Source organism: Canis lupus, chromosome 22 (genome assembly GCF_003254725.2).
Source record: "Canis lupus dingo isolate Sandy chromosome 22, ASM325472v2, whole genome shotgun sequence".
Lineage (NCBI taxonomy): Eukaryota > Metazoa > Chordata > Mammalia > Carnivora > Canidae > Canis > Canis lupus.
In genome coordinates this window covers 56,350,024-56,366,655 of record NC_064264.1, presented here as the reverse complement: position 1 = coordinate 56,366,655, position 16,632 = coordinate 56,350,024, and the positions used below count along the sequence as shown (strand labels likewise).

The 16,632-nt window shown below is 36.1% G+C and overlaps 1 protein-coding gene and 1 long non-coding RNA gene across 3 annotated transcripts in view; both read left to right on the top strand.

Annotated features, from left to right (window-relative positions):
- The window catches only part of NALF1 (NALCN channel auxiliary factor 1), a 625,450-nt gene that overhangs the window by 512,149 nt on the left and 96,669 nt on the right, over window positions 1–16,632 (top strand). The gene's annotated exons all lie outside the window — the stretch shown is intronic.
- LOC112655785 (uncharacterized) overlaps window positions 26–16,632 on the top strand; it is a 38,621-nt gene continuing 22,014 nt past the window's right edge. The window contains exons 1-3 of the long non-coding RNA XR_004808265.2: window positions 26–100; window positions 4,357–4,396; window positions 12,883–13,079. This is a non-coding gene — a long non-coding RNA (uncharacterized LOC112655785). The remainder of the gene's footprint in view (window positions 101–4,356; window positions 4,397–12,882; window positions 13,080–16,632) is intronic.

Below are 16,632 nucleotides of genomic sequence, written 5' to 3'. Positions count from 1 at the left end.
TTGCTATATGATTCCACTGTTGCTGTATGGTATGTCTGCAACAGATGGGGAGTGGAGATTCATTTCTATAACCACCTTCCAATATCCGTCTTATGTCAATGTGAGAGGTCTCAGCATGGGTTCTTTGATTTGTTCTTAATGTTTGGCCCGTCCAGTGTTTCTCTTTATTTTCAAGGAAGTTAATCTGAGAAAAAGAACAAAAACTTTTTTGGGTATAATGAATAATTAATTTGAGATAATATTTTAATCATAGTTGTTAATTTTTAAATTTTATTTAATTTTCAATTATTTAATATGTAATCATTTTTAATTTTTTTAATTTGTAATTTTGAAAAATCTTAAACATGTAGGAAGGAATAAGAATAATGAATCCCCAGATATCCATCACCCAACTTCAACAGTTATTAACATCTTGCCACTTTTATTTCACACTTCCCACACTCCTGTTTGGTTAATTTATTACTGTTTTTATGATTTTTAAGATAAAAATTACAAACTTCAAAATGCATGCATCCTAGAGATGCAATTTTAACAAATGTGTATACCAATGTCATCTATACTTCTTCATAGCATTGAATATTTTCTCTACTAGAATGTTTCTTTCTTATTACACCAGGTCAGCCCTGAACCTCCAGAGGCAACTACTGTTTATATTTTTCACATTGTATTATTTTTAGTATTTTCTAAAATTTCAGATGTATGGAAATATGCAGTATATATTTCTTTTGTACCTGACTTCTTGTACTCAATGTAAAGTATGTAAGATTCATCTATGTTGCTCTTTGTAGGAATGTCTTGTTCTTTTCCATTGCTATTTAGTATCCAGGGAGAAAATATGGGTTGGTCAGCAACTCAATGATGCCATTAAGGATACAGGCACCTTCTTTCTACCAACTTCTGTGTGTCAGAGTTGCCAATTTTCATGGATACAAGTTATATCCTTTTGTATCAATATCTAAAGCAGGATAAGGGGATAAATTAGAAAATCTTGGAAATTTTTAAGCTTAGTCTGGAATAAATAAAATTAATATTTGGATAAATAAGTGAAAGATATGGATATAATGATGCCATTTGTTTTAAAAATCTCACTAACCTATAGGCAACCAACTTTTTAATTTCATTTTTATCTCCAAACAATTGTTACTCTGAAATTCTGCCTAGATATGGAACAGAGGAATATGAGATTTTATGATTTATTATGTTGCTTTTCTTAATGTAATTCACCTAAAAATGGTAAAGGAAAAAAAATGCCTTAAAAAAAAAAAAGCATGTTTGGTCCCTAAACAATGTGCTGGACACATTGTAGAGACCCACCTATAGGAGATAGTATGGTTTGCTGACTTATGACCACCCAGTTGATGAGTGTAAGGCTATGACTTGGAGGAGTGGCATAGGGTTGAATTGGAGGGTTAATTTTGTTCAACCAACTGTAGTTCGGAAACCACTGGTCACATTCCTTTTAATAGCTTGTTATCACCTGCATGCTGAAGGACTTCATCTGAGTTCTTATCATTTTATATTCACAAAAGACCTCCAATAAGACCTTGGAAGACTTCTACATTTATTTTCCAGGAGTTAGCCTGTACTCATAATTACCTAATGGTGTTTAGTATGTTCGTGGAATAATAACAATAGTGATAAATATGAGACGACATTTGCATAGGGCTACAAAGTTGACAAAGCCCTGACTTCACTCTGGCAATTGACATTCTTATCACTGCCATCTCATTGACACTGGGTTCCCTTGGCTTACTAACATGTTATGGATCCCCTTTCTCGTTTCACTCTGTCTTCTTTAATTGGATTTTCCTCCTGCCTCTAAGTGTAATTATCATTCAAGGTTCTTAAGGAGCAGTAGACCAAGAATGAGAACATTAGAATTCTAGTCTTGGATCTGCATTTTAAGCATTTATAGTGGATTCCATTAAATCTCTCAAGCCGTAGTTTGTTTCACTATAAAATGGGCATCTTCATATTTTTAAAATTAATTCTATGGTTTGTTGTCACTATCAATTGAGGTAACACGTGTCCAACACTCTGAACACTCAAAGTTCCTTAAAGTGCAGTGCAAATTTATGGCACCGCAATTACTCTGCTCTCTGCATGGTCTCAGCAAATGCGTCTTTTTTTTGGTCACAGCTCCATCTGTATTTATGACTCCTAAATGTAAAAATATATTTTTCTACTTCTGGCCTAAATTTCAATTTTTAATTTTCAAAATTCATATCTTAATGTTCATTAGTACCTCAAATTCAAAGTTGAGGAACCAATTGTCATAGTTGAAGCATAAAAGGGAAGCTAGATATGAGCATAACACATCTAACTAGAGAAGGGGGATGCTCCCCTGTGTGTAATATCTGCATTATTAAATATGTTACTGTAACCAAATTTGATTTTTAAAGTTGCAATCACTATTACTATCTCTCTTGAGTTATATAGGATAAAATGACATGGTAAAAAAAGTGTATGGCCATAAGAAACTGTGGGTATATCTCTAAATTATTTGTAAAGCTTGAATGGGAAACTGAACTATAAAGAACAGGCTGTGTTTTGACTTATTTTTCAAAAGGATCCTGATAGTGAAAAATAAAATAAGAAAGTAAATTAATATATGGTTACTTAAAATACAGTAGTATTTAGACAATTTAACTACCTGAAGATCTATCCCCCAAAAAAAGAAAAAAACCTCAGTCTTTTAAAAGATACTATCTGCCATAATTTTGAGTTCCTCTTTTTGAAATTCAGTTGCTCACAAGGGAAAATGTTTATTGAAGAGAACAGCTAATCCCTCATGAATCTGGAACATCAAGAAAAGATTAGCTCGATAATGTGTTATGTAATTGGGTAGCAGAAAGGCCATGTTGGAAAAGGAAACTTCATTACTTTGGAGTTTGTAATAACAGATAGAAAATGATATTGAGTCCAGCAGTATCACTGCTTTCGGGAACTTCAGAAAATAGATTGAAAATGGGTCAGGCTATGTTGATTCTATATCGTTAATAACAAGTGTCTCAAATTAGGAGAAAAGAGGAAATCAGGGTAATTCCACTTGTGGTACAAACATCCTAATGTTTTTATTTGTCACTTATACACCTGTAGTTGATTTATTTTATATATATGTATATACATATATACACACCTCTATCATATACCTACAGAAAAGTGCATAACACATACATGTACAGTTTGTTAAATTTTCTCTCTTGGTTTGGGTCATTTGAACTTGTCAAGCTATTTTTGTTTGAATTTTATGATAACCATTCAATATCCAGAATACAAAAATCTCCCACAACTCAACAACAAAAAGACAAACAAAATTGGACAGAGGACATAAATAGTTCTTTGAAGCAGATTTACAGATGGTCTATATGCATATGAAAAAATACATTGTCAGTCATTAGGGAAATGTGAATCAAAACCATCACGAAGTCCCAATTCATATCCACCATGATGCCTACAATAAAATAAGGAACAACAATTTTAAAAAAAGGAAAATCATGAGTGTTATCGAGGATGTGGAGTATGTTCTATAAATCAGGTTCAGTAAGAAAGAGAAGATCCTTTGAGGCTCTGGACCAGAAGGAGGCAAACCATGGCCTATGGCCCAAACCTGGCCAGCAGCACCATTTTTGGCAATTATTGCTCAGCTCTGCTCATGATTCCATAGTTTATAATTCAGCAAATGCTTCAAGGCAAAAACAGACAAGAAAGCAAGTGTTTTAAATGAAGGGCTGACCTCTGTGCGGCTCATGCTTCTAAGCTCTGGGATCCTCACATCCCCACATCCATGCTTACTCTCTGGTGGTGTAAACAAGAGTAGATTTTCCACCTAACTTTTCTGGTTGTTTGTGGCCATAGCATTGGTCTCTTAGAAGCTTGTCTGCCACTACTGGCAGGATGACAGTCTCAGGGTGTTCCTTGTTGTTATTATATATAAATTTTATTTTAACAAAATATGTGAGAATAACTACTGTTAAGTATAAACTATAAGAATAGTGGTCCGAAGAAGTTCAGAAATGAGCAAAAGAACAATAATGTCATACCATAACTTGTAGGGAATAATTTCATTCCAAGATGTAGTTATATAAGTGTGTATATGTGTGTGTGTATATATATATATATATATGTACATACATATAAGTGTATATATATGTATATACATACACATGTAACTATGTATATATTTGTGTATATTTATGTAAGTGTACCAAGATATCTATATATATATCTTGATATATATATTTATATATATGTATATCTATATATCTATATATCTATATATCTCTCTATATATATATATCAGTAAGTTTATAAAAATGTAATCCCATATAATGTTCTCACTTTTGGTGGTGACAGATGCAGGCGAGTGGTTCAGTGACCCTTCCACATTCACACAGTAAGTCATATCAGAGGCGAATCTACAGCAGAAGTGTGGTTCTCTGCCTTTAGAGCACTTTTGGGGGAGGGCAATATTTCAAAGGTAGTGCCTCATGTTACTGGGTGTGTCTTGTTTCAGTAATTTTTATATCTGCTTTACATTTTATCGCCTTGTATGGTTTTTACCTTTTCACTTTTTAATTCTTCACATCATGGTGTTTGGTGGTCCTCGGGTTTGAATTAGTGAGTACACAAATGACGGGACACTTGGATGAATGTTGCACATTGCAGGCTGGAAACTGCAACACAAGTCCAAGAACCACCAAAATGTGTGTAGGGATCAGGATGAGGCATTAAACCCACCAGCCTCTGCTAAATTTCATAGGTAGTCTGTATACAAGGGGAAAATAGTTCACACCACAGACTGTATTTAAAAGGGAGAAGAATTCAGGGAAATCTCAAACCTTGAATGCTGGCATCTTGTTTTGTAATAGTTTAACCTTAAAGATGTAAGAATATGTAAGAAAGGTTTGTGACCTAAGAATTAAGGTTTTTAATCTGCACCTGAATTTTGACTGCTCTGGATATTTATCCTTCTAGCTTTGGGGGATTTATTGAAACAAACAAACAAACACTTGAAAAGTTAATCTGAAAGAAAAAAAAAAGTTAATCTGTTCCTCTTGCTAAAACCTTATTTTAGCTAATACGTTTTAAAACTGCCCGTGGAGGGTAAACCAGCATGAATATTAGGCACTTAAATAATCTATTTATTCAGTTAGTTGCATTGTTTTTCATTGATATTTGGATGCAATATTTTCATATTTTATTCCATGATGTGTCAATAAGGAAGTGGCAACTGCTAAAATATTCAAACAGCATGAAGTTTTAGCTTACAGTTAAAACTTAAGATGAAAATAATATTGTTCTATCTTTTATCATAACCGATTATAAATACTTTGAATATGGTAAAAAAAAAAAAGAAAGTATATGTGTACATTCATTTCCTGTCACTTAGGAATAATGCAGATATTAGTATGAATCATTCTAGTTGTCCAAATGAACTTAATTAAAGCAACAGTGTAAATAACTCACCTTGTTTAACGAAACTACAAGCACATCTGATTAAAATTTGGGCCCATGGCTGTAAATGCAAGGGATATATTCCTATCATGTCATTATCTTGGATTGGAATTTTCTAGATCAATTTTAGTACTGGTTTCCTAACTAAGTGGAGATACATGGCAGAGCTATGGCATGAATAATGATCAGAGCAGGAACCTTGGGTAGCCAGGATTTCTAATTATTTAGAGTGCTAGTGTTTAATAGTGTAACGCTCAGATCCCCAATCCTTGCTGGGCAGTGTAAGAGTAGACTCAGTTGGTATCTGTCTAGATTTGGGGAACTCATTACCCCATACTGACCTTCAGTTCCTGCAAACATTTTGGAAGTTCCTGTGAGGGGTGGGATCTTATGTAAGCTAAGAAATACCTTTTTCTTGCTATAGGCAACATGGATGCTACCTGACTGAGGATCCTCTGAGTCTTGAGCCCAACTGGGCCTGTCTGGCACTTCCAGAGTGAAAAAATCCAAGAATTAGTTTTACAAAACTTGCAGGGGCACCTGAATGGCTCAGTGGTTGAGCATCTGCCTTTGGCTCAGATCGTGATCCTGGGGTCCTGGGATCAGGTCTCACATCAGGCTCCCTGCATGGAGCCTGCTTCTCCCTCTGCCTATGTCTCTGCCTCTCTCTGTGTCTCATGAATAAATAAATTTTTTTTTAAAAAGTTAACAATAACAAACCTTGCAGCTCTTCTTTCTCTCACAAAGAACTTGGCAGGAATACATTCATGTTACTCTTTCTATTCTGGAATGAGAATGATCATTTCCCTCCAATAACAAACATTTTTAAATTAGGCTGAAATCATCTTGCCTCCTATCCATCATAGGAGATCCCAGGGTCTGCCCCACACCCTGCCCCTCCACCACAGAGGCACGCAGGTGCATACCACTCATCCATGCATGCCCCATTCTATCTGCACTGCTGTGCTGTGTGAGAAAATAATACTCCCCTCACATCTTTTCCATCCCAATAAAATTAGGGTTCATGTGAAGCTGAGGCTCAGGTTCCTTTGTCTGACATGACCTGTAGGTCTAAATCTTTCAGGCTCGGGCTGAGACTACTATTATATAGTTATCCAGATGTAAAAACTGCGAAGACAAGCTAATAACGTACTCATTGCTATTGAATTAATCACTATTAATCGAAAGCACAGTTAATATCGACTTTGAGAAAAAAAGTTTGTTTTACAGTGTTTTGGTAAATATATCCCTTTCAGCGCACATTCCTCCATTTCCAGTTCTTAGCTGTAATCTTTTTCTTGATGCTGTTCTCTAAGAACAAGAACCAGGGTTTTGTTGAGAAATAGCTGATTCTCAGGCAGGACAGGGAACATCCCAGCGGAGCCTGAGACAAAGGTGGGCAAAAGATCACTTCTGTGCTACAGCATGAGAAAATAACAGGCAAAGCCAAAATGAGAGACAGTCTATGAAAACCTGCTTGGTCCTCCTCCAGAGTGTCAAGATCATGAAAGATGAGGGAAGAATGAACCCTCCCAGATAGAAGGAGAGGATGAACAGATAATAACAATATCCAGGGTGGGACCCTGGCTTGGATCCTAGGGCAGAAAAAAAGGATGATGGGGGGTGGGTGGGGAACTAGTAGGTGTCAATAAGCTATTATATTTATTTAAAAATATTATTCCAAAGTGAATTACCTGTTTTTGAGAATTGTGCTTCAGTTATGTGCATCATTATCATTAGGAAAAGCTGGGTGAATAGTATATGAAAAACCTCTATACGCTTTTTGTAATTTCTCTGTAAGCTTCAGGTTCTTTCAGTGGAAAAAAATAAATATATGTCTGTGTGTGTGTGTGTGTGTGTATAAATATATGTTTCTTGACTCACAACCTGATCTGTTAGATTTGCCCAAGCTCCAGTGCATAAATATAGAAGTTTTGACTACAGTTGGGGACATGTTTGGGTGGATAACAGATGGCTTTTACTGTAATAAGGGCTCCCTTTAATTGTTCAATAATTCCTCAGAGAATTGGATATCATTGTCTGACCTGTGTGGATCCATGGAGATATTTATAAATGTGCCCTGTTTCTCGTTTTTCTGCTAATGTATGCACAGTTCATATCCATGTGGCTATAATCCGTTCGGCAATAATTCATTAAGTCTGTTCCATGTTGCCATCTGTTAGATAACTTCAAAAGTCATTACCAAAATATAAAAATAAGTCTGATTATTAAAGTAGGAAATTATGCACTAAACAAGTTTAATTCCAGTTTGGATTCTATCTCCCAGGCTGGACTGCTTTCAGAGTGTTCCTCAGTTGTGCTGGTGGCCATTGCCTTTCTATAGAAGTTCTGAGATCCCTTGATTTCTTTCCCCCTTTCTCCTTGTGAGTTACACTTTCCAAAATCTAGCCTTTGGGGGATTTCTGGCTATGTCCCTGGGTAAAATGTAAAGATAAAGTTACCTGCTCCTTTTAATATCCTGAGGTCAGATACCCTCCTCTGTAAGTTTCAGACACAGAATAAAATTCAGCAATATACTTTATTTTAGAGACAAGGCAGTAAGACTCGGGTAGATGAACTGTACAAGACCTCAATGATTTTACTAGGAAATTGAGAAAAACACTGTTTCTTTTCATTATCAAGGCAGTCATTAAGTCATTCATTCTTTCATTCATTCATTCCTCTTCATTCATTCATTAACAAACATTCATCTTGTGTTTCCAGGTCCTCAACACTGGAGGTAGGAACAGTGAAAAGACATGATCCTTTTTCCCCACAGAGCCTCCAATTTAATGACAAAGGAAAACCAACAGTTATAATAAAGCCCAGAGGAGATTCACAATAAAATCACAGGCAAGAGACCCATTATACAGACTGAGAAGGTCGAGGATACTACACAACAAGAATTTCATTTGTATTTTCTTTTTTTTTAATTCTTTTTTTAAATTTTTATTTATTTATGATAGTCGAGAGAGAGAGAGAGAGAGAGAGAGAGGCAGAGACACAGGCAGAGGGAGAAGCAGGCTCCATGCAGGGAGCCCGACGTGGGATTCGATCCTGGGACTCCAGGATCGCGCCCTGGGCCAAAGGCAGGTGCTAAACCGCTGCACCACCCAGGGATCCCTCATTTGTATTTTCTATTAGAGGTCTAATAATCCATGAAAAATAATACTCTGGCCGAATGTGGGTCTAAGGGTGGCTAATAATGCTGCATGAATTTTCTAACTTTCCCCCAGACACCTGTTGCCTGAGTGTGAACTGGAGTTAACACCTGCCGCTGCTCATTTGCAGAGGTGGCTTGTCCTTGACATTGGAGGAGAGCCCTTGAACTAAGGACCTCCACCCTCCTTTGAAATCTAATCTGCAAACACTTCCAATCACTTCACCTTGTTTTGATCAGCTCCTGCCATTCTTTAAGATTCTATCTTTATTCACTTTTTACCTGGTAATTGCCTATCTCCCCCTGTAAAGACCTTAACATTTATACTCGTGCTGTGATCCGGAAGATTGTGTGACAAGCCAGTCCTTACTACCTATTCGTTAAGAGAGTGAAATCCAGGTATCAGTGGATACCCTTGCTCATCACTTTAAAGTGAAATGCTTTCTCTTAAGATGTTCCTCAGTGTAGGTGAAACCAACTTGAAGAGCTTTACAGAAATGATTTTTTCTGGAGCAATGTTAGTGACAAAGTTAGCAACTAAAGCATCTCCATCTTAGATCTGGTTCCTCTCTTAATCGCTCTCGAGGAGCATATTATTTTACTTTCAGAGTTCTGGTCTCACTGATGAATATTCACCAGATAGCCTTCTAAAAGGTAGCCAGCCTCACAAAATTAAACTATGAACAAATTTAGCTGTAACTTTTGTTTGTTTGTTTGTTTTAGAGAAAGAGAGAGAGGGGGGTGGGGAGGAGCAGAGAGAGATTTTTAAGCAGTCTTCACACCCAGAGTGGAGCCTAACCTGATGACCCTGAGATCACAACCTGAGCCGAAACCAAGTCGGGTACCCAACCAACTGAGCTACCCAGGTGCCCCCTAACTGTAATTCCTTTTTAATAGCATTAAGTCTAGGTATCTTCCAGTTGTTCTTCTGACATGTTCAAAGAAAATGAAAAAAAAAAAACCCACACTATAATGGATTACAACTGAAAATGCAGTTGGATGCATTACAAGGACTCTATTGGCAGTGTTTCTTGGCAGAGAAAATACAGTTTGGGGGACTGTTATTAATTTGATGATATTGTGCAATTTTTTGTTTCTTTCATTAATTCGTGTCTTATTAAATTAGATAAGAAAATGTACATAAAAATGGAAATAGAGCCAAATTGGCAATGTTTTAAAAAAATGTTTTGAGTGTTCCTGGTATTTTGCTTAATAATTTTCAGAATATATTTTGGCAAGCTATTTTCTTTGGTTCTTTAAGCTCTTGCATTTTAAAGGAATTCAAAGTTTGTCTCAGAATTTGCACTGAGAGTTCAAAATACCAACTTCCAAAGTGGAACTGAAATAACCAGTATTTTCTGTAAGAACTTTTGAGAAACTTTTAAAACAGTGCTTCTTTAAATAATCAGATTTTGACAGATGAGGGTGAATTTCATGTCCATAGGGTTTGGTTCTAAAAGAAAACTATAACATTTGATTTAAAATAAAAAACAATAATGTAGTTCAAAATCAAAGTAATTCAATACATATGTTTGTTTTGCTGCTGAGCATCCATCCCTCCTGCTCTTCCCCATCCCCTCCTCTGCTCCCTCCTCCTCCTCTGCTCCCTCCTACCCCTCCTGTTTCAATAATCTGGGAGAGGTTTGAAGCAACAGAGCAAGAGAGCCAGAACAGCAGTGAGAAGGATCTCCAGTGTCTCTTACCGAGGGTGAAAAGATGGTGTGTTGTATTGTTGAGTGAGGAATCTTCCAGGGGCAGTGCCTGAGACACTCATTTGCAAGGATGGGAGACTTTGAAGAGATGTGCCTGAAGAGACACAGGGCAGGGATGACAACTTTCTGACCTCAGACATGTTTCTCGAACTCTTGTTTCTGTTTCCACATCTTTAAGATGAGGATGCCAGTAGTCCTGTCCGGGAGATAGCATTGGTGCGGATTCTATGAGTTAGAACGTGGCAAATGTTCAGAAGAGTACCCAGCACATGTTACACACTAAATAAATACCTGTGAAATGAAGAAAATTGTCAACAAATTTTAGTTATTATTGTGCTTGTTGCCACCACCATTACCTAGCTTCTACAAAGTTCTACAGCTGGTATGGGATATAGGTCTGAGTTTGAAGTTTGGATCTGATATTTCATGACCATGTGACCATGGGCAAGTTATGTATCATGAGGCTCAATGTAGCTATAATGAATGGGAAAACATTGCCCTCAAAGAGTATCAGGATTAAATAAAATAATGCAAGTCAAAAGGAAGAAACAGTATCTGAGCTCTGATGGTAGGAGTGTCACCTTCCTCCTTCACTTCCTCCATCCCCATGTTCTGAGACTGGCCAGGCCCCCAGTGGGCTGAGACTGGCAGTGGAAATCCCTCGGGTTAACTAGACGGACAACTGAGCAGCCACCAGCAGACCTGATGACAGTGCCTGGCAGACACTGGCTTACCTCGCAGTAAAAGAAGGTAGAGGAAACCCTGTCAGTCCTGTGTAGTAGGTCAGGTGGTCTAAGATGAGCTTAAACCCTCTCGATTTCTCTGCTAAACTTGCACCCTGTGCCAGAAAATATCTGTGTTTATTTTTATATAAAATCAAAAAGTCTTTCCTCCAAGTCTTTAAACAAAATTGCTTTTCCAGCAAGATGCTTTGTATTCTTTGGTTTGCTTGGGTTTGTGCCCACTAAAGCCTGGTTTCTCTAAACAGGAGCTTCTTACAAATGCATATTCCCAGGCTCCACTCCAAAATTTCCATGGGCCAGGCCCAGGAATTCACTTTTTTTTTTTTTTGTTTTTTTTTAAACAAGGGCATATGGGAATACTAAACAGGCCCGAAATGGGGATGACTCTATTAATTGCCACTGGTTGCATTAAGTCAAATTTTTTCTTCCAGAAGCTTTTTGCTGGCTGTTGTGATAAAGCTCAATCCAATGCCAGTGAGTGGGAAGCAGGAAAATAAGAATTGGAGGCTGCCAGGAAAGTGTTTGGTTGTCTTCAGTCTATGATAGAATATCATGAAATAGCAAAATCAATGTATGCTTTTCAAAGAATCAGACTCCAATAGGGACAGGGTAGCTATGGTGAGATACTGCTTTTCATTGATAAATTTCAGTATCCTGTATTGAATTGTGTAAGAAGTTAAAATGCTTCAGGACTGTGTTCTATTTGGAAATTAAATCAATTTAGAAAATGTACTAATTGTTAAAGTAAAATATCTGAGATATTTAGTTGAGATAAACAGACCATTTTTTTGAAAAAATATTTTCTTTACTTTTCTAGATACCTAATTTCTAGATATCTCAAGAGATGAGTAACTGAAAATCTTTGGTTTTAAAGGTAACTTCAGGTTATCCCTTATCAATATAAATCACATCAATGGGGACTTTTATTTCTTATAATTAGTGCTTTTATTTTATTTTATTTTATTTTTAAGATTTAATTTATTTATTAATGAGATACCCAGAGAGAGAGGCAGAGACACAGATAGAGTAAAGCAGGCTGCCTGCAGGGAGCCCCCGATGTGGGATTCGATCCCAGGAGCCTGGGATCACGACCTGAGCCAAAGGCAGATGCTCAACTAGTGAGCCACCTGGTGCCCCAACTTAGTTTTAGAAAATGTTAAATCAGATATAGTTTGTCATTTGTTGTTCACATCGGTGTAGCTAATGGATAATCAGCCTCCAGAATAAAGATATACATTTGGGGAGAGGATTTTACATATTTGATTATATACTTGAACTAGTCAGGAAGCATAATTAAGCTACAAAATATGGCACAGTAGACACCGTGATGCAATGATAGAAGTATAGTATAGCTGATTCAGGGTAAGCCTCAGCCAACCAGGAACAAGCAAAAGCCTTGTTCCTGAAATTTGCCTCACAGTCTGAACTGAGGACTCCAGGACACTCACACCTTCGATTAGTAACTACTTCCAATTGTGTCAGTTAAGTGTGACTATTTTTTCCTTCTATTGAATGACGTGCAGATTTGAAGATAAACTCAGAAATCTATGACAGTCTATTAAAACTACAGATGATATGTACATAAATATATTTAAGTAGCACATGCCTTGATATCAATTTCTTTACTTAAACTATAGCAGGTTCATTTTAAGATAAAATATTGATACAGAAATACTTTGTTTTTTAATTAATCCTTTTTTTAAGAGAAGAGGGAAATACCTTGCTTACTTAAATCACTAGAACAGGTTTCATGATGTGAAATTAACCACCATAATTTGTAACAAGATGTATTTCAATTTCCTGTTGCTAGGAGGAAGTGAGGTGGCGAGGAAGTTTCTGAGAGAGGTGCTACTTAGCAGTTTCAAAAGCTTAATAAAAGAATTCTATCAATGAAGTCTATTGAAGTCCAAGCATCCTGACTATATGACAATTCTGTCATTATCTTGTCAGAACACGGAAATGCCAATATGCTGTTACCTGCCACCCTTTTCTTCTGAGCATCCCTGGGTAAGATCATGGTCCAAACTCTCCCACATCTGAACAGCCTCATTATTGCGACTGCTAGTCCTAAGAAACGGCTTGAGTTTTAAATGCATTTATTCTTCATACCTATTCGTTCACACTTTGTGACTCATGGAATGGCCATATTTCTTTAATGTTCTTTTAGTCATTGAAGCTTCTATATTCCAAGCTATTCTGGTAGAGTGCTGGTGACGAATTCATCCAGGAAATAGCCTGTTTTATCCCCAAATGGCTCTCAGCTGGATGACTGCAGATGGAGACTGATGGATTTGTGTGTGTATACTCAGATGTCTACACTCCCTGAAAGGATTAGTAAATTTGGATCTGATTATCTTCTAGTTCACTGGTCTTTAAACTATCAGTAAACAGTTTTGAACACATCCCTCCAATAGGTTTGTGTATGTATTCATACATAGCATGTCATATCATAGTATTCATATGTTACAAAGGTATACCATGATATGCCTCTATAATGTATACCTACATTATACAACAAAAAGAACAGAAAATTCAAAGTTTCAGTGAATTTATCAACTCTTTCATTGAGTATTTAAGAAGCACCTGTTTTGTGCCAGATGCTATTCTAAGTGGTAAGGATTCAGCAGTGAATAGGACAAACTTTGATTCTTCATGGAGCATGTATTTTAATGGGTAGATAAACAATAAATACATAAATATATGACATAATGCTAGTGATAAGTATTTTGAAAAACACATGGTGTTTTTCAGAGCATGATGAGAGGGTATTATTTTAGCTAGGGTGATCAGGAACTCTTGAGTAAAGTCTCTAATAAGCAGAGGGAGGGAAGAATAGTATTTGAAGCAGAGGGAATTGAAAGTAGGAAGACTTGAGAATGGGGGATGGAATGAAGGTAAACATAATTTACATATTAATAGTTAATGAGCTGCTGTAAGGAGAATGAGGGCATATGTATATTTCACATGGTCTTTTAATACTTTGAATCTTTTTGAGCGAACTGCTTGTTTTGTCTAATGGACTTATCATTTTTTCTAACTTCAAAAAATAGCTAACAGAGAACTCATACCAGGAGTAAGAGAGTATCACTGTGTCACTGTTTTCTTTTATCTACACATAAAATATTTTCAGATCATATATTTTCCTACCAAGACATAACACTAGTCTGCTATTAAATATGATTTATATTGGTCAATTGAGGTATGACATCAAGTCTTTTAATAACAGTTATGAATTTTGATTAGATAAGATTATTTTATGATAAAAGCATAGAGTTAGTTGTTAAAATTTTACATTTGTTATTTTACTATTCAATATTAATACAGAAAGACCTAGAAGATAAGGATCAAGTCTTTGGAAGTGTCTGTATATCACTGTGAAATTATTAGAACCAGAAACACACAGAAGCTTAAATTTATTAATAATGAGCTGTACAATTTTAACAAACATCAGAAGGTCATTTAGGTTAGGATACAAATCTCATATTAGGTAATCAGAATTCCATGTGATGTAACAAACCTGTCTTTGAAAAAAGCTCTGTGAATTCTGGAAGAAATCTGAATTGCTTGCTCTTTGTTTGACCTGTTCAGAGTATCAGAGGGGCCCTAACAAAATAAAAACCCAAACTTCTAAGACAGCAATTGAGAAGCATAATGATATACTAGCTTGTATTATGTATGATTTGTGTACATTATTGCAGAAAGGGAAAACTCTAAACTAGAAAGTGTTTTTAATGCACACTCATAGAAGGGGCCAGATTGATTACTCGATAGTGTTATATTTGCTGTAATATTCCACAGACAAAGTCTGAATCTGTACCAGAATGGTTTTCCAAACAGCATATGTTGATGGATTGTAGCGGAGATGGAGTGAAGACTATAGTTATCAGATATTTTTAGTTACTAACAGTTCTTATCAATTCTACAGCAAGGTAATCACTTCACACCTTCCTAAGAATATGAATCATCTGTGTATGTCTATTTTTAAAATAATTCATTGAAGTGAAATTTATATAACATAAAATTAACCATTTTAAAATGAGCAATTCAGTAGCATTTTACTGCATTCACAAGGTTGTATAACTACTACCTCTATCTACTTCTAAAATCTTATCATTGCTCCAAAGCAACGCCCTGCATACGTTAATCAGTTTCTCTCCTTTCCTTGTCCCTGGCAACTACCAATCTATGTGTTGTCTCTATAGATATATCTATTCTGAATATTTTATATAGAATGAATCATACAATATGTAATCTTTTATGTCTGGCTTGTTTTCCTTAGAATAATGTTTTCAAAGTTCATCCATGTTTTAACATGTGTCAGTAATTTCATTCTTTTTTATGACCAAATAGTACTCCATTGTGTATATATGTGTGTGTGATGTATGTGTGTGTGTGTGTGTGTGTGTGTGTGTCCCAATTTGTTTATTCATCAATTCATGGGCATTTGAGCTCTTTCTGTCTTTTGGCTAATGTCAGTAGTACTGCTACGAATGTGTGTGTACATGAATTTGGTTATCTGTCTCCAATTCTTTTATTAGTAGGATATATGATAATTCTGTGATTAACTTTTAGAGGAAACTGCCAAACTTTTTCCACAACAGCTGAACTATTTTACATTCCCACCAGCAATGAATGAGATTCTCTATTTTTCTTTGATTTTCCACAGTTTGATTATAAAGTTGGTGTGGATCTCTTCGAGTTTATTCTACTTGGAATTTTTAGAACTTCTTAGAAGTATAGCTTGATTTATGTCAACAACTTTGGGGACTTTTGGCCATTATGTCTTCAAATATTCTCTGTGTCATTTTTCTCTCTTCTTGCCTTCTGGGACTCCCATAATGCATATATTGATTAACTTTAAAATTTCCCATAAATCCTTTAGGCTCTGATCATGTTTCTTCATTCCTTTTATTTTTGACTCCTTGGGCTGGATGCTTTCAATTGTCTCATCTTCAAATGAGCCAATTATTTTTTCTGTCTGCTCAAATATGTTGTTGAACCTCTCTAAGGAATTTTGCATTTCAGTTTTTGTACTTTCTGCCCCCTAAATTTCTATTCCATTACTGTATTAGTTAACAGGCTGCCATAACAAAATACCATAGACTGAGTGGCTTAAACAACAGAAATTTGTTTCTCAGTTCTGGAGACTAGTAAGTCTAATATGAAGATGCCAGCTAGGTATGTTTCATTCTGCAGTATCTTCTCTTGGCTTCTAGGTGGCATTTTCTCTCTCTGAAGGTACATAAGAACTCCTCTTTGTGATTTCATGAAGAGAAACAGGGAGAACTATCTGGTGTCTCTTCTTATCCCATTAATCCCATTGAGAGGCCAGAATCACTAGGGACCAGGTTGAAAACAGGTTCCACATTAAGTTTCTGATTAGCTAACAAGTTCACCAATTTTACCTCTATCATTTATCTTCTCCAGGCCATTCTCTCTGCTGTAACCCCTATCTAGTCTTTAAATGAAAGCATTATATATTTTCTTAAAGCACTTAGTGCTGAACCCAATGGCATTGGTAGCAAAAACTCAGTTACTGCTATGATTATTTACTCCATTG